Source organism: Aptenodytes patagonicus, chromosome 3, assembly GCF_965638725.1.
Source record: "Aptenodytes patagonicus chromosome 3, bAptPat1.pri.cur, whole genome shotgun sequence".
Classification (NCBI taxonomy): Eukaryota; Metazoa; Chordata; class Aves; order Sphenisciformes; family Spheniscidae; genus Aptenodytes; species Aptenodytes patagonicus.
In genome coordinates, this window is record NC_134951.1 from 9398966 (window position 1) to 9421766 (window position 22801).

The 22801-nt window shown below is 43.6% G+C and overlaps 1 protein-coding gene across 1 annotated transcript in view; it reads right to left on the reverse strand.

Moving 5' to 3' along the window:
* KLHL29 (kelch like family member 29) overlaps positions 1-22571 on the reverse strand; it is a 425477-nt gene extending 402906 nt beyond the window's left edge. The window contains exon 1 of the mRNA XM_076332702.1: positions 22530-22571. The gene's annotated coding sequence lies outside the window, so the exon portion shown is untranslated. The remainder of the gene's footprint in view (positions 1-22529) is intronic.
* Positions 22572-22801: the final 230 nt, after the last annotated feature.

Genomic DNA, 22801 nt, shown 5'->3' on the forward strand with positions numbered 1-22801 from the left:
TCCTCTCGTCCTGTCACTAGTTACTTGGGAGAAGAGACCAACACCCACCTCGCTACAACCTCCTTTCAGGTAGTTGTAGAGAGCGATGAGGTCTCCCCTCAGCCTCCTTTTCTCCAGGCTAAACAGTCCCAGTTCCCTCAGCCACTCCTCAGAAGACTTGTTCTCCAGACCCCTCACCAGCTTCGTTGCCCTTCTCTGGACACACTCCAGCACCTCAACATCCTTCTTGTAGTGAGGGGCCCAAAACTGAACACAGTATTCGAGGTGCGGCCTCACCAGTGCCGAGTACAGGGGCACTATCACTTCCCTACTCCTGCTGGCCACACTATTTCTGATACAGGCCAGGATGCCATTGGCCTTCTTGGCCGCCTGGGCACACTGCCGGCTCATGTTCAGCCGGCTGTCGACCAACACCCCCAGGTCCTGTTCCGCCAGGCAGCTTTCCAGCCACAGGCACTGCTGTGGCAGCATATCACAAAGAGGATTTCTCAGTCTTTTTGAGGTGGAGGACCACTTTGCCTTTGGAGGGAAAAAAATTATAAAATATCACTGTCTTGTCTATATATTCTATGAGGACTAGGATGGACAGTCATACTAGAAGTAAAATTTACCTTTCTAAGACCAACCAAGTCCTTAGCAGTTGTGCAGACATGGTTTTATTATCACCACTGCAGCCTGCCCAAAGCACAGGCAAAGCTTTACCTCCCCGCTGCAGCTGAGAGCCACCAACCCACCCCCAAGGGCATGTCACCTTCAGGACTGCCCAGGCACAAACAAATAGTCTGGCCTACAGGACAATAGATTACTTGAGCCTAGAGAGAAGTGTGCTATTTGCAATTTTTGCCACCAGAACTGGGAATACATTTGATCCGAGAGCCTCAGGCAAATCCCTTCTCCTCTCTGTACCTCAGCTTCTCCATCCGTATAGCTTTGAAAAGTCTGACATACACGAGTGAACGGCACTGCAGAAATGCAGAAAGTCACTGAGCAGAATGGCAAGACAGGGCCAAACACACAGTCGCCTCAGATTTTCCGAAGGTGGTTATTTATTCATTCTTACATTGTTTCAGGAGCACTGAGAAGCCTTAACTGTGATAAATGTCCAACGGTTGCCAACTGAGCATTTTCTTTAATCACATTTGATGTTGTTCTTAAAGCAGTCTGCCAGCTTCTGGAGTCATTTGATTATATACAAGTATTACTTCAAAGCAAACAAGCAAGGGATACGTTTTTATTTGTTGGTTTCAGTGTTTATAAGTGATATTTTCTTAGAATTTGCAGCATGAAGGAAATTCACGGTACTTACATTTCGATCTAATTTTCATGAAAATTGAATAAAACCAGGAAAACACCAGCCACCGAAATCCTTCCTACCCCCCAGTAATTAAGTTCCCATGAAGTGAAAAAAAAAACAACCTTGCTAGTCAGCCAACTTTGTTTCGGATATATTTCATAAATCAGCTGTGTTCAGCTTAAAACTGCACAAACTACTAGAGAAGTAGAAGCCTTGCGGCAACTGTTCAGACACCTGAGAAATGACAGCCAGAAGCTGAAGCCACATTTGTTGAGGGGAGGGAGGTTGGGCTGGAGGGTTTTTTGATCAAGTTTTCGAAAGCGATTCAACTTGACTCATTATAAAGGCAGCATGGGAGAACGGGTGGGATGGGGATGAGACAGACAAGCAGAGAAGAGCATTGCTCAGTTGGGGGAAATCCAACACACACCGGTGTGCTGCAGTGTAGACCTGGGGGACTCAAACACAAGACTGTCAACACTAAAGATACTACTGCTCCAGCTTGAGCCAACAGATACCTCAGGGGCTGTATAGCTTGTCAAACAGAGGGCATGATGTACACTAAGTCATACTGCTCATTCTTCCCTTCCTCTTCATGTTCTATTCATGAGAGTAAAAAAAAGAAAGAGACAAAAGTTAGTGTCTAATCCTGAGAACAGTAAGGGAACAGCTAAACTTTAGCAAATCACCATCTCCTGCTGATGTAAGGCTTGGTAAAGACAGGAAACCTATGTAACTGCAGGACCCTTGATATACACATGAGAAACCAGCATCCATCTACAAATTTCTTGACATTAGCCTAGTTCCAAAGATAGATTCCCAAAAATGTCTTAATCTGCAGGACCACTCAGAAGAGCCCTTGATCTAAGCAAAAGGGAAACTCCCATCCTTAAAAACATCAACGATAACCTGTATAAAATAAGCAGAATAGATTGAGTCATTTCATCTCAGGGAGAGCAAGCTAGACTTCTTTGAAGTATTTCAGCTAAATTCATATGGGCACCATTCTGGAGAGGTCATGGAAAAATCCTGAAACAACTGCTCAATGAGACAGGGAAAACAATACCAAAAAACCTTTAGTGCGTTAGCTTGAGCAATAATGCAGTTTTGAAATGCCACTATCAAATCAATAGTATTGCTTCCTTGCTCTCTGTGCTAGACACCCAAATCCAAGGGAAATGCTGCAGACTCAGAGAGGGCTCAGAGGACCATAACAACAATATTTTGGATGTGGAGACGCTTATTTGAAGGCAGACTGAATAGCAGACTTTAGAGACGAAATAAAAATGTAAAATCGTGACTAGCAGAGAGAAGTCATAACTTCAGTTTCTCTCCTCTTGGTCTTATAACAAAGGGGAATTCAATAAAAGCTACAAGTTATAGAACAGATAAAAATAAGATAGTCTCAAAATGTCTAACCAGACTGTAGAGCTTGAAGCCAGAAACAACTGTCAAGGCCAAAAAAGCAAGAATCCCCCCAAAGCAGACAGACACATTTACGTGGTTAAGAACACAAAGAGACCTAAGAGTCCATGATAAAAACTCTTGGTACCAGGTATTTAACTTCTGGAATAATACCTGAAAGGTAGTGATGGGCAAAGATAATTAAAACTGCCCAAATCAAAGCATCATTTGTCCTTTTATAAATGGTTGGCCATAGGAACTGCTGGAAGTAGGTACTTGATTAGATGGACCAAAAGTCTGGCAGCACCATGGTCAGCCTGTTCTTAAACTTCATTTGGATACAACACATTTAGCCCTTGAAAATGGTGTTTTTCAGAAAAAATATTCACTAAGTTAAATGAACATTCTTTAAAAAAAAAAGGAATATCACATGAACTTAAATTCAGACACAAAAAAAACCCCCATATTTCCCACCTTCTGAGGGCACAACAGTACCATAAGATGCACAAGATGAACAAGCTCTTCCTTCCCTAACACCTATCAGTTAACCACCTTAGCTGCTCAAGAGGGCACAAAAAATTGCAATATTAAAAACTATGTCCTCAAAACACATCCAAGCGGCTGGCAGAAGTCTCACAATCGCTAGCCCTTGTTCTCATGGGGGACTTCAACTTCCCGGACGTCTGCTGGAAATACAACACGGCAGAGAGGAAGCAGTCTAGGAGGTTCCTGGAGTGTGTGGAAGACAACTTCCTGACACAGCTGGTAAGTGAGCCTACCAGGGGAGGTGCCTCGCTCGACCTGCTCTTTACAAACAGAGAAGGACTGGTGGGAGATGTGGTGGTCGGAGGCCATCTTGGGCTTAGCGACCATGAAATGGTAGAATCCTCGATTCTTGGTGAAGTAAGGAGGGGGGCCAGCAAGACCGCAACCATGGACTTCCAGAGGGCAGACTTTGGCCTGTTCAGGACGCTGGTTGAGAGAGTCCCTTGGGAAACAGTCCTGAAGGGCAAAGGGGTCCAGGAAGGCTGGACCTTCTTCAAGAAGGGAGTCTTAAAGGCGCAGGAGCAGGCTGTCCCCATACGCCATAAGAAGAACGGGTGGGGAAGATGACCGGCCTGGCTGAACGGGGAGCTCTTGCTGGGACTCAGGAAAAAAAGGAGAGTTTACCGCTTGTGGAAGAAGGGGCAGGCGACTCAAGAAGAGTACAGGGATCTCGTTAGGTCGTGCAGAGAGGAAATGAGAGAGGCAAAAGCCCAGATAGAACGCAATCTGGCCGCTGTCGTTAGAGACAACAAAAAATGTTTTTACAAGTATATTAATGACAAGAAGAGAGCCAAGGAGAATCTCCATCCTTTATTGGATGCGGGGGGGAACATTGTCACCGAGGATGAGGAAAAGGCTGAGGTACTCAATGCCTTCTTTGCTTCAGTCTTTAACAGGCAGACCAGTTATCCTCAGGGTACTCGGCCCCCTGAGCTGGAAGACAGGGACGGTGAGCAGGATGAACCCCCCCATAATCCAAGAGGAAGCAGTCAATGACCTGCTACGCCACCTGGATGCTCACAAGTCTATGGGGCCGGATGGGATCCACCCGAGAGTGCTGAGGGAGCTGGCAGAGGTGCTTGCCAAGCCACTCTCCATCATTTATCAGCAGTCCTGGTTAACGGGGGAGGTCCCAGGCGACTGGAGGCTTGCCAATGTGACACCCATCTACAAGAAGGGCCGGAAGGAGGATCCGGGGAACTACAGGCCTGTCAGCCTGACCTCGGTGCCGGGGAAGATTATGGAGTGGCTCATCTTGAGGGTGCTCACAAGGCCTAAGTGGGACAACCAGGGGGTCAGGCTCAGCCAGCACGGGTTCATGAGAGGCAGGTCCTGCTTGACCAACCTGATCTCCTTCTATGACCAGGTGACCTGCCTAGTAGATGAGGGAAAGGCTGTGGATGTGGTCTACCTGGACTTCAGTAAGGCCTTTGACACTGTCTCCCACAGCATTCTCCTAGAGAAGCTGGCGGCTCACGGCTTAGACTCTGCGCTGGGTCAAAAACTGTCTGGATGGCCGGGCCCAGAGAGTTGTGGTGAATGGAGTTACATCCAGTTGGCGGCCGGTCACGAGCGGTGTTCCCCAGGGCTCAGTTTTGGGGCCGGTCTTGTTCAATATCTTTCTCAATGATCTGGATGAGGGGATTGAGTGCACCCTCAGTCAATTTGCAGATGACACCAAGTTGGGCGGGAGTGTTGATCTGCTCGAGGGTAGGAAGGCTCTGCAGAGGGACCTGGACAGGCTGCATCGATGGGCCGAGGCCAACTGTATGAGATTCAACAAGGCCAAGTGCTGGGTCCTACACTTCAGCCACAACAACCCCATGCAGTGCTACAGGCTTGGGGAAGAGTGGCTGGAAAGCTGCCTGGCAGAAAAGGACCTGGGGGTGTTGGTCGACAGCCGGCTGAACATGAGCCGGCAGTGTGCCCAGGTGGCCAAGAAGGCCAAGGGCATCCTGGCCTGTATCAGAAATAGTGTGGCCAGCAGGAGTAGGGAAGTGATAGTGCCCCTGTACTTGGCCCTGGTGAGGCCGCACCTCGAATACTGTGTTCAGTTTTGGGTCCCTCACTACAAGAAGGATGGTGAGGTGCTGGAGTGTGTCCAGAGAAGGGCAACGAGGCTAGTGAGGGGTCTGGAGAACAAGTCTTCTGAGGAGCGGCTGAGGGAACTGGGACTGTTTAGCCTGGAGAAAAGGAGGCTGAGGGGAGACCTCATCGCTCTCTACAACTACCTGAAAGGAGGTTGTAGCGAGGTGGGTGTCGGTCTCTTCTCCCAAGTAACAAGCGACAGGACGAGAGGAAATGGCCTCAAGTTGCGCCAGGGGAGGTTTAGATTGGACGTGAGGAAAAATTTCTTTCCTGAAGGAGTGGTTAAACATTGGACCAGGCTGCCCAGGGAAGTGGTTGAGTCCCCATCCCTGGAGGTATTTAAAAGACGTGTAGATGCGGCGCTTAGGGACATGCCTTGGTGGGCATGGTGGTGTTGGGTTGACGGTTGGACTCGATGATCTTAGAGGTCTTTTCCAACCTTAATGATTCTATGATTTCTCCAGAATTAGAATTTACTTGCTGTTTCCTGAAATTACATTTTATTTTAGCAGTCTTAAACTCTGCCAAATTCCTACGGTATTTTTAATAACAGTACATGCAATCAGCACCATATAAAGTTAGTTACTTTCAGTGCAGGAGAAGCTACAAACCAACCTATGTAAAAAGTTCTTGAGCTGTTGGTTTTTTGGGGTTTGTTTTTTTTTTTTTTTAATTTCAGGGGCTTCTTATTGGCTACTTGATTTAACACACCAAATATCCAAGCACACAATCAATTTTCTATTTGCAATTGATAAATATGCTGATAATCACTTTTTAACTTACCTACTAGCAGAAGCCCCATCAGAAGTAGGGGAGCTGCAGAACAGACATGCTGAAGTAACAATTCCTCCTAAGAAGCTTGTTTGTTGTTTTTTAAAATATTAAGGACAGATTAAAAAACCAGGCCATTTCCTGAACTCCCAACTGGATAAAGCCGCCAGCCAGCATGAGGCAGCCAAGCAGGAGCTCTGAGGAGAGGAGGTACCCGCTGCCAAGCAGCATGCCGCCAAGCTGAGCCCTCAGGCAGGGGAGAGATTTGGCCCCTTCCCAGTGACCCATGCTGCCTCCTTCAGGGCAGGACATGGGTTTCAGACAAGGACAGAGGGCCACCAACTCCACTATTTATCAACATTAGAAAGAACCAAAATCTCAGCTGGCCCAGACCAACACAGGCCCTGGGGCCCACCCTCCCAACATGTGAGGCCCCGGCTGGGGCCATGGGCTGTTTGGATCAGCTGCTCGGGGTAAGCAAGGATCATCCCCGTTTGGGTTTTGGGTTGATGGCAAGTCGAATATGAGTCAAAAGTGTGCCCTGGCAGCCAAAAGAGTCAACCATGTCCTGGGGTGCATCAAGCACAGCACAGCTAGCCAGTCGAGGGAGGTGACTGTCCCACTCTACACTGCACTGGTGCGGCCCCACCTCGGGTACTGTGTGCAGTTTTGGGCACCTCAGTGTAAGAAGAACATCAAACTATTAGAGTGTGTCCAGAGGAAGGCGACCAAGATGGTGAAAGGCCTCGAGGGCAAGACTTACTAGGAGGAGCTGAGGTCACTTGGTCTGTTCAGCTTGGAGAAGAGAAGGCTGAGGGGTGACCTCATCGCAGTCACCACCTTCCTCAAGGGGGGCAGTGGAGGGGGAGGTGCTGATCTCCTCCCTCTGGTGACCAGTGACAGTACACAAGGAAATGGAATGAAGCTGCGTCAGGGGAAGTTCAAACTGGACATTAGGAAAAGGTTCTTCACTGAGAGGGTGGTTGGTCACAGGAACAGGCTCCCCAGGGAAGTGGTCACGGCACCAAGCCTGTCAATTCAAGGAGCGTCTGCACGATGGTCTTAGTCATATGGTTTAGTTTTAGGTAGTCCTGCAAGGAGTTGGACTCGATGATCCTTAGGGGTCCCTTCCAACTTCCAATATCATAGAGATATTCTATGATCCTCCACATCACACCCTCTGACACTATAAAATACCCACCACCTTCCAACAGGAGACTTAAAGCCCACAACTATGTGGGGTGGGGAAGACCTTATCTGTGGAGGAGGCACTGCAGCTCTGGTGCCAACTCATGCAGTTAGGCTCTGCAAGCTTTTGTTTACATAAACACTTAAATCCTATAAATCAACCTTCATCCCTAGCAGGTCACGTTTGTTACCCCCTTTCTGCTGCTTGCTCGTTTGCATCACCTACAGAGTCCTCCACACACCACTCGCTCCGGGGGAAGCTCGCCTTCTGCACCATCAGCAGGCTTCTCCTGCTCACTAAGGAGAGGACCCATCAGAGAAAAAGTTGGAAACAGCTGGTTTTGTGCTTATGTCAAAATTAAACCACATGGATTTTCCTTCGTTCCGTTCAAAGCTAGATGACCTGAAGGTATCCAAGTTTCTCCCCCTCCCTCAGGCACATGCTGCCAACTCCTCTGAGTATTGGCGGGCAGGCTGCCTCGAAGCGCAAGAACAATAACAAAATAGTAAACTTTTTTTTTTGCTTTATTTTGGAGTTCACAAAATGAAAAGACAGCCTTTCTCTGCTCAAAAATATTTTTCAAGCAAGGTGGTCACCTGGCTCCAATGCAACCATTTCTTCCCCCCTCCCTCCAGAGGTGCATTAAATCAGTGTTCGACACCAGACTGAGCAAAGCAGCAAAGTTATCAAAAGATGACAAGTAGTTGTTTTCAATATGAAAGGCTTGTGCTGAAGCATGTCAAAAATACTAATTCAAATATGGAATAATCAGCATTTTTATAAGATTTCAGTCTGGTACAGGCTACTTCTGTCAAAAAAACGCTGTTGGCTACATGGTCCTTCTAACCAAGCAAATAACTCCCAGAACTTTGCTAAAGACCTATATGCCAAAACGAAAATATATTGAAATTAAGTATGTTTTTGCATATACTTTAGAAGCCAAGGAATTGTTTCGGATACAATAGCAATAGTGCTAATAAGTTAGCACCAAGACACTAACAGCAGCCAGGTCAAATCCTTAAGTCACTCTGTAGGAAACCTAGATATGAGCTTGTTTTAGCTCAGAATTACACTGAGACCTCATATGGTCCTTGCTAATGAAATGAGAGGAAGTAGTAGTATCTATTCCCAGTGTAACAGCAGGGAAACCAGATTGCAAGGTTCTTCTGCTAATATGAGTTACTATAGTGTTGCGGGAGCTTTGCACTGTTGCAATAATTGCAGATTTAACAGGCTTTTTCATCCTTCTCACCTTCAAATCCTCTCTCTCGCTCAGAACAGCTTAGTGCTGCCATCTACTTTTTTTTTTATCCTAACAGGGTTGGTTTTGTTTTTTTTTTTTTTAATCTTAACAAAGTTCTTAGCAGACTAACTTACCCACTACGACAACACTGGCTCACTTGAGTCTTTACAGTTGGGTCCCCACATTTATACTTAGTCCAGCTCATTGCCACAGGCAAAACTAAAAGCAAAGGAAGTGAAATACAGGATCAGATCCAAACTCCTTTTAATGCTAATTTACATTTGAGCCCTCAAATACGAATTAAGGAAAAAAACCCAACACCCTCAACTCTTAACCACAAGATATCTTTTACAACCCTTGCAGGTATTAAGCTAGTAAACTCAGGAGATGACAAGGTGACAAAGACATGGGTCTTATCAAACCATCAGGACAGTTCTGGAAAGCAAATCTATCTAGCTAAAAAATGTTATTCAAAGTTTCAGTCCTAGAGGATTAATAAAATTCTTTTACAAGTCATTTATTTGCACAGACACTAACACTGCTGGAAAAAAAAAATTTCCTGGCTGAAGGATCTATCATCTGAATAAAGAGGCTGAAAAACATTCAGGCATTTTACTAGGAGACTGCCTGCTGCCGATCAGGCAGGAGCTAGTCTTGATTAATTCTCAACCTCACTTTTTCATCACAAACTTTTTTTTTTTAAGGCATGAACAATTGTTTACACACAGTTCCACAACTACCATTTGTTGAGGGTCTTAACCCTGTTTTGGGGAAAAGAAAGAGCTGTTCTGACCACAGCACTGCTCCCACTCTTGTTCACCCATGGAGGGGAAGTCTCCAGGAACAAGGGGAGGCCACAGCGCCTTCTGCCTCCCCACTAACACCACACAAGAAAGATCCATCCATCCTCACTGCAAGGATCTCCCCAGACAGCGTGCTCCAGAGTACTGTGCTGTTGGCTTGTATCTTTGCTTCCCTTCATCCCAAACAGGATCACCCTAACCCCTCTCGATTAGGGCCTGATTATCAAAGAAATCGCAAAGCCTCTATGTGCACTTCTTTTGGGGTGGGGTGGTGGGATGTCTGTAAGTCTGTGCTTGCTTCACCCTAGCAAGGTGCAGCCTTGTGACCTGAACAGTTTGGAGAATGGGGCAGGGGGAGGAAATCTACATTTCATCATTATCCATCCTCATGATATCAGCTGCTTTTGGCAAGCAACAGACATGCTCTGAATAATTCCCTTCTTTATCCAGATAGCCACAAACACAACATGGGGTCCTAACCACAGGTCCCAGAGCTGCACTTATGACAGGTATCCAAATCTCTACTCAAATCATTCACAGCCATGCAGAGAAGGTCTGGCTTAGGGAGGCAGGCTTTTACCACTGCTCTGCCTACATATCACAGCACAGGCTGTTCAGATCCCTGCCCAGGTTTCCAGTTTGGTTTCCCTTGCTCATATGACTCCAGGCCTCTGCTGAGGCTGCAAAAAAGTCATGGGGACTCTGGTGGAGTGAATTTATTTGTCCACAGGGAACTGAAGGGAGTTAATCACATTATGTGTGCTGTACCAGCCTGACGAAGGTCACACATCTGAACTGGGGCAGCCCAACTTTCAGCACAAATGTCAACTTTACAAGGAAGCACCCTGAAAAGGGGCGAGAGAAGGTATTTTCAGCAGTGGATTTTTTTTTTCTTTCCTGCAGAGGCTTTATTTTGTAATGGAAGACAGATAGGAGAAAAGAAGAAACAAAACAAAAACACAAATTTTAAATAAAAATTCATTTCCTAGCTGTCATTCTTGGGTTTTGCATATCATGCCTTAGCATTAACTGCTGCCAAATGCAAGACGTCAGGTCCATCTGGCAGATGTGCACTTCCCCGGCTGCCAAGTGTTTCTTTAAGATTCAGGGGCTTCGCTATTAAGTATATTTGCAAATTCCAGCCTCCTAAATGAGTAGGGCTCCTGAACAGCAGCCTCTGCTTCTGAGTGCCTGGGAAAGGGGGGAGTAGAGGTACAGTGAAATCATCCAGAGTATCTGTTGCGCTTGTTAGGTAGGGAGGCCAGTTTCCTGGTAACCGATGGCTGTACCAGCTGTGGGAGAGCTTTACAGAATTCTTTTTTCTCCAGATTATCCCTAAGTAAAATTAGAAAGTATTTAGGAAGCAGAGGGGAAACCCAACCATTCAAGCTGACATCATTACTTATTTACATATAAATACAGCCAGGAAATAAGCATATGTATTTACATATAAACAAAAAAAAGCTATCTGTACGATGTTTCATCACTGCTTTTCCATCCCATATTTACTACTTTATTCGTGACTTAAGAAAAAAAACTTTCTCCCCAAGAAATTGGTGATAAAATGCCCTCTGGTGGGCGTGACTGTAGACCTCTACAGCAACAACCACCTCCTAAATAGTTCAGAGACTTCAAAATATTCTTGGGATTACTATTTTTAATGGAGTGAGACAAAGCACATACTTGCTTTCCAGAGGAAACAGATAAACCCGTGACCAGCAAACCCATGTTTTACTGCTAAGTCTCTCTGGATTAGAATATGAGCTAGAAGTTTAAAAAAAAATCCTATTAAAGCATTCCATGATTCCTACAGTTATTTTAATGTTCACTTTACCTCTTTAGTATACTTTTTGCTCTTCAAAAATAAGTAATTAAGAGAAACAGAAAAGGAAAGTGGCATTAAGTTTTGCTTTGCCTCAGCATAACAGAATCTTTGTAGACTAAAATGGAGAAAGGAAGGCTGGAGAACAGCAGCATTTTCAGAGCTTATGAATCATTTTTGTCCTGTTAGAGCACAAGGCACAGCTAGGAAGGAGGCCCTAATTGTACAGGCAAAAAAATAACAGCCCTTGTCCCAGAAGAGTTTAGTGCCTAAACAGAAAAGGCAGGGATGGAAAAAATCCTCAAAAATAAACTGAAGTTAACAGGATGTGTTTCATCCTTAAGATGCTCAGTAATTGTGGGTGGTGCTTTCATTAATCTGAAATGAGATAAATCTAAAAAAAAAAGAACTGAAGGCTTAAGATACAATGACAGAAGAGGTAATTCAGCAACTTGGGGGCAGAGTGCATGTGCAGAATATATGTATGTAAAACAGACTGCTTTGACAACACAGCCAAACTGGAAAAGGAGAGCCACCAGGCAGATCGGACTAGGCAAGCCTGACCCTAACGCAGCCAAAAGAAGCTGCAGTTACACACAGAACTGAAGCTGACCCCACGTAGTTTCTAGGGATTTCCCCTCCCCCCCGCTTTCAACAGAGAGGCTTCAGAGTCACAGCTAAATAAGGATAAGCAGAATAAGACACTCACATCACATGAAGGAAAATCGAGGAGCTCCACTGCTTTCCCTGAGTTCCTTGGGAAGCCTTTGTGATTCCATTTCATACAGGATATGGCACTTTCTCTGTTCACCTGGATGGTTAGAAGTTTGTTTCCAGCTTCCACAGTACAATGTGCAGCTAATCGTTGCTTTATGCTAAGAATATATGAGAGTTTGATCTACACGTGGAATGTGAAGCATTTCTGTCTTTTTAAAGATGTTTCTGGGCAACAAAACTTTGCTTGTCAAGTTGTTCTTGGGTATAAACAATAGTATGATTTAATATTCACCTTCTCCTTTGCTATCCTCAAAGAAAAACAAACCTGTCAAAAAACCCCTCATTTATTTGAAATCTGCCCTTTATATAAGTAATGCACCCCTGCTCTGTATAGAGCTCCGTCCCTCTCTAGTGGCAGCCAGGTCACATACCAATTGGTAAGCCTGCTCCGGGCTTGGCTAACAGATGGTTTTCAGCTCAAAGATCAGACGCTTTTAGTTCAAGATTCAAAGAGCCCCTGTTTATTCCTCTTTGTCAACAGCCCACCCAGAGATTGAGTTACATTCACAATTTTCTCTGAAGACAGAGGCTAAGGATTTCACAGAGCAATGCTGTCACTTGGTGTTATAGTGTATAAGCTCTATCACCGCTTCACAATCATCATTCTTGCAAGCATCTCTAGACATTATGTTGATTGCAGCTACAGTGAAACATATTTCTCTTATTAGATACAGCAAGCCAAGATTAAATGGTGTATCTGTGCATGTAATAGTTATATACACAATGCCCATGCTTCTAAGTTTTTGCTTAAAATTAAAAGTAACAGATTATCTAAGACTAGTACTGACATTTCTTGGATCTTATCCTGATAGTCTTTTCTCAAAAGAAGCTTTGCTGTTAAAGTAGCAATTAGCAGGTGAAGGTTACACTATACCCCCCACCCCCTTAAAACATATATATACACAAATACATAAATATTTATAATACATGAAAATAAAATACATGCTACCATGCCTGACAAGCACAAAGGAGAAAAAACACTTTTTTTTGTATCTTTCAATTTTCTAATCAAGAAGATGGCCCAAGACTGTACAGTTGTTATTTTTTAATATGTGAAGATTGTGAATCTAAGTTTTTTGTACTTTTTTGAAGGGTAAAACCATCCTCTTAAGCAAACTTAGAAATGGCTATAGCAAAATTCAAGGGGTTACGGGTCTACTCAAAACCAAGAACTGATATGTTCTAATTTTACAAGGTAATATTTAGACAGGGGAAGGCTTATAATCTGCTGTCACACACGATGTCATTTTAGTAAGTATCTTGAGGAAATCTGAGCCTGATCATGTTTTGCTAGAGATGAAAAACTGCATGATAAACAGTGTGGCCTGAAAATAGGAGGAAGGAAATGGTTAACCAGGACTTCCACTCAGATTACATGCAATAAAAGTCTAACCAGCCTACTGGCTTCTCCAGATGAAAAGTAACTAATGCCCTGATTAACCATCACCTCAAGCAGTAGATGCCCGGGCTCAAGTTGCACCTGCATTTCCATCATAAATTAGAGTTTAAGCTTCTCAACCTGACCTAACTGGGTGTCAGTCTTGATCTCCAGCCCAGACCACCTTAACTCTGCCATCCGAGCACTGCAGCTGCATGAACTTCTTTGAGTAAAGAAGTCAGCACAGCACAGGGGTTTGGCTTTTGGTTTTTTTTTTTTTTACTTGTATTATTCTTGAAATACAATACCTCAACAACTTAACTGTTGCAACCACAAGATTTGTCTAAGAACAGTTTTTAGAAGGCTTGAAGGATGCTGCTGTGAACTGTTCAAGGGTGATACTGAAACAGTGAGTTTAATAAAAACTTGCTGCAGTTTCTCTTTTAGCAAGAGCATCCCCTCCCCACACACAAATAGGCTTTCAAAATTGCTATCTGAGACAGAGGAAAAACAAACAAACCAAAATAGAGTATTATGGCAGCAAGCGAACCACAATTCTCTTCATCTTTGGCTGCATTTCTGTATCCGAGTACCACTTTTAAAGGCAGTCCTGTATTTTATAGACTTCAGGAAAGCCTTTTTGTTTCCTTACCTCCTAAACCATTTCTATGCCCTATTTTTCCCCTCCTATAAATAACAACTCAAATATCAGCCACAACTTCCCATTGCCATTTAGTTCACAGAGAGATAAGGTTGTGATGTTGCAGAACTAGAACTGCCCAGAAGTTTAATCATAAAATTACACACTTTTCTTCCAAAAAGAAGAATGTACTAGAAAATAGGCTTTACTTTAGGGATTTGATAATCTTAGAACAGGCAGAACACTTATCTAATATTTTCAAGGTACCAAATGTAACTTCATTTAACTCAACAGATTCGGGCCAAGGACAAATTTGGCCCATTTTATACAACACAGAACTGTGAAGGGAAAGAAAAAAGGTACTGAAGCACCTGGACCACACCAACCAAACAGGCCAGAAAATATGCCTACTCTTCAACCAGCCACCCCCCTCTCTTGCAGTTGCTGTCATCTACTGAGATTTGCAGACTCTTTCTTTGACCTTAAGACCTTCACAGTTGAATTTCACAAGTGACTCGTTCCTCAGAGTACAAAAACACTGTGCAACATCAGATACATATTGGAACATGTCAGCTCCACAGGTGTTAACTAGATCAGGATTTGGTCCACAGTTCAGCAGCTCTTGTGACAATTCACACATCAAGATCAACTGAGAGGTTCCCCAGAAGGTCCCACACAGCCACATCCCACACTCTATGTGCTACAGGCAGCTTTAATCAAATCTCGTTACATTTGTTTGCAGTCTCAAGGCTCAGACTTCAGAAAGCAAGAGGGTGGTTTTTACTTTCAGACTTGTACAGAACAAATAAGGAATAAAATGTTGGCACAGACAGCCAAAGTCTCACAGACTTCTGAATTTGAGATTGGGCATTCATTCCAGCCTGCAGAAAATCCAGACTAGCATCAGCGTAAATGAGATAAGAGTTAACTCACAAAAGATCAAATCCAACTTTCATTTATGTCTATGCAACATTGATTTCTGTTAGCTATATGTGTGTAACCAAGAGCAACATTTGATCTGAAGCCTAGTACCTTGATGCTCAGCTATTGTAAAACAGAAGCAAAAAAAGTAGCTACAAACATTTGACTGATGTTGCCTGCAAGCAGGGCATTCCAGAAGGCTGTACCAGCAATTCATATTGACAGAATTAAGATGGGGCATGGCAAACCTCGCTATTGGAAGTAATTGCACAAATATTTGGAGTGTTCTTTTAAAAAAAGAAAAGATGACATGGGGGAAAGGCAACACAAAGCCACAGACCAAGAAATAAACTACTACATGCAAATACATGCAAGCTTCTCCCAAGTTAATTCTCCTCTTAATGGAATATTGATTGGTGTGCTCAATGTTTAGAAATGTGAAACAATGGGGGGAGAAAAGGAAGGGAAGACACACTCAGAACAGTGAGTTTTGTTTAAATAATATATACTTTCCTCATATGATCAGCCAAAAATAGCATAATAAAGAGGGCCATACAGTATATTTAACATTTTGCCTTGCATTGTATTAGCAAATCTGTCAGAGATGACCTGGAAGCATTAGCCACGCGATTTTTTGCCCTTCTCCTAAAGGAGCAAAGTACAGCATTTTTCATAACCTCTCACCACACAATATCCCTACTGTATCCGGTATTTCTCTGCTCCAAATAGGATAGACTACAGAGTGTCCCTAGTAGTATCTAGGCTTTTCAGATGCAAGCTATCAAGATGTTTGTGAAACTGGGGGGAGTGGATGTGGGATGTATGTTTGGGGGAAGCAGAGCAGTCCACAGTCATGATGGAGAACATCTGAATAAGCTTTATTGCATCTACTCCTATGCTCAAGTGAAAAGGAAGGATGAGGAAGAAAAAGAGTTCCATCTTTGAAGCAGTTATAGTTTATATGAGTCTCCCATTTCTTAAAAACATAACCAGTGTCATATAATCAAGCAGCCACTTATTCCTACCTTCCAGAAATCTCTTCCTATTCCAGAGACTACTACCACCTGTACAATTTTAGAGAAGAGTTTCTTCTATCCCCTTCCTTCTGTCATTCACAGAGTCTTCTGAGAGATCTCTTATAGCCTACAACACATTTTAGTAAACAAGCCATTCAAAAAAGGGCAGAAGGGAAAAAACCCAAACCAGCAGAACCAGCTTGCATTGCCAGAGTTCCTAGCAACAACAGCATCATGCTCAACAGCTCTGCTGACCCATCCCACCACCAATATATTAAGGATATACTTAAGAATATAGGCACCATCAAGAAGCTGTTTCATAGCGTATAGGTTGATACAGCTGAATTAGTTTATACTTTTTACATACACATGTACTTCTATGCTCTGCCCCTCATTCCAACACATAAGAAATTTCATCTAGAATTAGCAACTTCTTTCCCCCCCACACCTCCCAAACTTCATGAAGGGGTAAGGAGTAAGCTGGAAAAGATGCTGCTTAAGTTTAGTTATTCTGTAGCATTTTGTATAGTTTCAGAGGCATTTTCCAGACATTTATATACCCAACAACATTTTTAATACGAAGTGTTCCAGTTGGGCATTCTTCCACTCTTGGCAAGCAAGAGACAATAAAAATCAAGAGGAAGTTAAAAATGAAGGTTTTTTTGAAGTATACAATGTGTTAGGAATCATTTAATGAATTCAGGTGTTCAACAAGCTACAAGTCAACCAGAATTTGCAATACATATATATTTCAAAGCACAGGTAAACACATCTGCATGCACTTAAAAGTTACTCCATGTCACATGATTATTATGATGAGCTTCCTGAACTCTTTCACCTCTCTTTTGATCTGTGGTTTACCTGTGGCTAGAAAAACTAACGGCATCTAAATTCTTCTCCCTCTAATTAAGGGTAACAGCATGTTTAAGCCTCAGACTGAGAAGAGAAACTTTTTTTTGAGTAGTTATAGCATGCTGCAATCTGCCAATCTACCAGCATCGCATTCACAGACCAAAAACCAAAATCCTACAACAAGGTCTGACAAAGTGTATCTCAGAGCAGTATTATCTGATTTAAATATTAATTACTCATCAGCATGGACTTTAAGAAGCATCTGAAGCAAAAGCTCTTAAATCACACTTTACATCCAGGATCTCTACTGTCTGCATTGTTATATGGATCATGGTTATGGGGTGGGGTTTTTTGGTTTGGTTTTTTTTTGTTGTTGTTTTTTAAAAAAAAAAAAAAGAGTGAAGACTGATGAGTCTCTCTCAATGTTCAAAAATATCAAGAGATGTACAAATAAAGTCCAGCTCAACAAATTAGGTACATCCTGAGTTTGAGACCTGCTACAGGACACCATTATTGCCTCAGATACCTCTATATGAACTTGAGAGATTCTTCACAGTATCTCTCAGCTACATTGAAAGTCCAAAAACACTCCTACCGCATGCACACCTAACAGTTTTTAGTTAACAGCAACATTGCAGAAGAATTGTATCAGTGGCAGATTTTCTTGCAAACTGCTGCACTGAATGAGTTCCAGAACATGCCCCTAGAAATAATCTGGTTTTCTCAATCAAATTGTGTTTTACCTGTATTTATGTAGAGTTTAGTCCTAGAGCTGGAGAGAAATCCAAGAACTGTACATTCGTGTCTTCTAGTAAGCCAAACCAAACCTGAACAGAAGTCCTAGCATTTAATACCACATGTCACATAGCATATTGTAATGGAAGGCAGGGAATTAAAAAAACAAAACCACAAAACACTGCAAAAGGAATGCTGAATTAATTTTAAGAGTCTGGTTTTGTCTGTCGAGCAGACTGCTTCAGTGAATCAGTACTACTATTGCAAGCCAGCACTGTAAGTTACCTGAAGTTTAAGACTACCAAAAAACTGTTTTTCTGATGTTAATGCCAATTATAACAAAAAAATCCAAGTTGAGGGTATTTGAAAACCTAGACCTAAGCATCACTGATGAAAAAGAGCAGCACATAAGATTAAGGAAAATGGTCCCATGTTCCAGATATTCTAATGCACAACATAAAATTATTTATGGAAGAGTGTGACTAGGAATTCAGTTACTGTCATTTATCAGATGGTCAAGACAGCACAGAGGTAACCAGCTGCATGACAACAGCACCAGGAAGGCTTCTCGGGGCACCTCTTTTACCAGGTCTGTTCAGTTCTGGTTTAACCATAACAGGTAAACAGCATATATTCACAACCTGTGAAGTGTATTGACTTTTAAAAATCTGACAGAAAGGCATTCCCATAAGAGATTGCTAATCTATTTCCTTTCAATCTCTTTCTTTATAGCTGAGGAAGATATATTTTTTATACCTTTATATTCTGGTAATAAAGGAAACACAGAAATGAAGCAGCACGTCAAAGCTGTTATGTTTCATACAGCCTCACACTCAGAGTTGCTGTTGGCATGTTACTTCTTGAGAAGACCATGTTCAGCCTTTGCATAGGAGCTCCATCTTCCTATGAGTAACTTTACAAGAGAGTTAAATGCACAGAGGGATGCTAAAACTCTTCCCCACACAGGGTAAGCTAACACAAAACCAGAAAGGAAATTAAAAAATGTGACAAAGGGTTAATACAATAACTTCAAGTACCACAAGTATATTCAAGGCAACATTATCTAATTTGTATGTTTATGAGCTTTAGGATATAGGTATTTATACAGTATTTCTTCTGTGGAGAGATTAGTACACTAAGAAAGTGATTAGATACACAAATAAATCACAGAATCTAATGGTACTGTGTCATATTTAAGGTTATTGAATCAGCATACTGCGAGGCCAAATATTGCAAAATGGAAGACCTGGAGGGGAAAAAAAAGCTGAAGGACCAAATAAGTCACTAACCCATGCTGAGATTTTAGCTAGCTAAAAGCCTCGATTACAGCACAAAGACTTAATGATCTGAAAACGATGTAGACCTCTGTGGTGCACTATGAAGTTGTTGCTCTGCAAACAGAGCAGCTTCAGGATCAGGCCTTCAGGTGTCTGGGCTCCCTGGGTCCGTAGCCTATGGCAGCAAATTCAAGTGGATCGGTGTAGTCAGTGGACAAGTCACTGCAAGAGCCTTTGTAACGCTATGCTCAACCAAAAGTTAAAGAAAGGATGCTAAAAAAAATAACAAAAATATTAGAGACCTCAAAACTGAGAAGTGCAGCAAAAAACCCCTCCAGATCAGTTTTAAGATTAAAAAAAAAAAAGAAATCCCACAATAGGGATATAATGGAAGAGACAGGGGTTAAGCAAGACAGGACAGAACGCAATTCCTCTCTCCATTTACGGATCTAAGGGTACTTTTCCCCCCCCGAAGCTGCGTGCGAGTTTCCACCGCAGCACATAGAGGCTTCTACACACAGAAGGAAGGGAGGGGAAAAAAAAAAAATATTTCCCCCCCATTATTTTTTTTGTCTGTGCTTCAGAAGAACTGGGTACATAGGTTTTTGGAACTAAATTAAAAGGTCAGGAAAGCAAGTAGGCATGGACAAGACTGAAGTGCAGATGAGCGCAGAGAAACAGCATTGGGATGAGCACCAACGACTGCAAATAGTTAAGGCCCCAATTCTGGTGGCTGTTAGCACAGTGCCAAACTGGAGCGACTCCAATGGAAACAACAGATCGCAACCTGGGAGAAGGACACATGGGAGCAAAGCAGTACCACTGGTGAGATGAGCACATCATACCTGGGGATAATGAATTCTCCTCACAAACAGGCACTGAAAGCGACAGCACCAGATATGGTGCACAGTAAACCCAAAAATCATATCTAATTTCTAGATCTGTGTCTTCCTCTCCCTTCGTTGAGAGGATTTCCAGTCAACATACACACTATATACTTTTTATTATTGTTTGAAGAGCAGCAATCCTGGCAGCATGCTAATCTAGAAGAAGAGACAAAACAGAGGTGGCTACTTTCTTCCCTCAAGATTTCTGCTTCGATAAAACAAATGAGCAAGAAAGGGTTTGCTCCAGCACACCACCACTTTTTGTTTCATTTCAGCAAGGCTTCGACAAAATCTAATTCACTATGCTGTGTATCTAATATATTGGGTACTTGAAGTATGACCATCACTCATTAGAAATGTAATTAAAAAGTGACAAAACTTGATTCCCCCTCCCCAGCATGCAGATGAAAACCAGTAACCCTGCCTCTATTTGTAACCATGACAACTATAGAATATTTTATTTCAGTAATATAATTCACACTGAACATTTGCTCATAGGTTTTGTTGTTAAGGGAAAGGTTGACACACTGTGCACGCATTTCATAAGCTATTGGAGACAACAAATACAGGGAAGTCAGGCAGTTTTCGAGACCGAGAACCCAGTATGTATTTCAGAATTCATTTAAGACCTTCTACAGGAACCTAAATGAACATGAACAAAAATTCATCTAATGCAAGTAATGACCAGTAACACTTCCAAGACAACTACTTGGTACGACTGGATGTTTTTCCACTTTTAAATAAATCGCAGTGATACTCTCGTATTTTAGAAGATGTAGTAACTCAAACCCCAAACTTTAACTTTCAATTAAAATACTATAGGCATTATCCAGTTTCTATCAGGAAATATCTTTTCCCATAACATCTATTTTGATAACTATACGAAACGAGACAATGAAAGACGTAGTTTACATATGCTGGCCAAGTCTTATTCTGGATGGGTCACTAAATTATTTGCATAGCTCCCATATTTCATCTTAAATTGAAGACAACTTCCATAAATACACACAATGAGGACAGGTTATAAGAACAAAAAAAACCCTGTACATTATTCAGAGAAGATTAAACAACCTCCTGAGCATAACTAAAGTTTGACACAGATAAATGCCAGTGTAAAATATGGCAGTACTTTATTTTTCTCCATATGGGGGGGGGGGAAACCATTAGCAGTTTAAACCAGAATACAACAATATTAAAAGAGCGGCACACTGTTGCTTTGTTTTGGAGGCAAAAAAAAAATAATGAAAAGAATAAAGCTTGCTGGAATACTATTCCTTCTCTCACACAGATCATATCTATCAAGGAGGATTTAAAGTTTCAACAGATTGCTAATTATAAGAGACAGTAATAGTTATCTGCAGTCACCTTAAAGCTACAGTAGTTTGGTTTTTAAATACCTCAAAATTTACCTCAAAAGGATAGCCCAATAAATGTGTTTAAATCAGTGCAAGAGATGCACATGTGCCTACATGTATACACACACACTTGCTCAGTTGTTTTAAATGAAGAAACTTTTTTTCCTGATATTCTTTATCAGAAGTATGCCCTATATAGTCTTCCGTTAAAACAAATAAGCCTGCAGCAAACATGCATGTCTTTTTCCTTCATTGATGGAAAAGTGGTTAAATGCCCCTTAATCTAGTTACCAGAACACTGTATTTTTTCTAAACAGTTTTCATATACAATAAACAAAAGACAAGCAGCCAACTAACTACATGACCAGGGGTCCATAATTTTTGGTAGTGGGATAAATCCATCTCCAGCGTTCTAGGAATATTTTCAGTTTAAAAAATGAAGCCAGAGGGGAAAAAAAATAAAATAATCTCTGAGACTATGAGCACACACTATTTATGAAGTGTATGAAAAACACCACCATCCATCCCCAGAACTCCCTTCCTCCAGACCCTTCCCCACCCTCCGGGGAGGCAAAGGAACCTGAACTCAAAATCCCAGGGACCACAGACCCGCATCCTCACACAACAAGGACAGCTAGTCACATCCACTCAATGTCAAAAAAAAAAAAAAAGTAGCTTTTCCCTCCCATCCTAAGCGACACCTTCCAAAAACAGGTACCCAGGGGATGCGCCTCTGTGCTCCTAACGGCACCAGACAGCGCTTGGGCTCAAAGATAAGTTAAAAGAAAACACCCCCCCCCCCCCCCCCCCCCCCCCCAAAAAAAAAAAGCATCAACAGAAAACCCCAGCAGCAGCCAAACAAAACCTCACACCGGCGAGGAATGTCATACGGCGCGGCAAGGCACGGCGTGGGAAACACGTACGAAGTGCTTTTTAAAAATATATATATATTTAAGCAATATTGTGCCGAGAAGTTCCTCGTACACATCACGCGTGGGGAGGGGGAGAAAAAGGAGGGGGCAAAATGGAAATGTATTCCAGGCACAGGGAGACAACGGTGCTGGCAGAGGCATTTGGGAAGGGAGGGAGGGAGGCTGCCTGCCGGGGTGCGCGCCGATCCATTCCCAGGCAGTTTCGGGTGCGGGCCCGAGGGTGGGAAGGGGGGATCTACCGGGACAGCCGCCCCCGGGGACGAGGGCGGGGGGGGGGGGGGGGGGGGGGGGAAGGTTGCGCGGCCGACCCCGCTCCCCACCGCGGCGCGGGCAAGCGCCTGAAGTTGTGGGTGCGCGGCGAGGGTGCGGACCCCCACGCCAACACGAAAAAAAAACCTGGAAAAAAAGAAAATCATCATAGTAACATTATTATCCCCCGCCGGCTCCGCGCACAGCACCCCCCAGGCAGCAGGAGGCACGCAGGAAGTTTTTAATGCTGGCAGCGAGCGCAGGCGCAGGGCAGCCGCCAGCTCGGCGATGCCCGGCACGGCTGGCGGCGGCGGGGAGCTCCGCGGGCGCGCAGCCGCCGCGCCGCTTACCTCCCTCCGCGGGGGCGCAGGCGGCCCTGGGCCGGCAGCGCGGGTGCGCGGCCGCGTCCTCAGGCGGCGGGAGGATGCGCGGCGGCGGGAGGCGGCGGCTTGTGCATCGCAGCCTCCGCCGCTAACGCAGAGCTCCGCGCGGCTGCGGGCGCCGGGAGCCGCGCTGGAGGCCGGGCAGGGGGGCGCGGCGCGGCGGCGGAGACTGCTGCGGAGCCGCGACCATGCTCCCGTCTGGCCGCCTTCCCCTCACCTACTGCCCGCTTTAGCCGGGG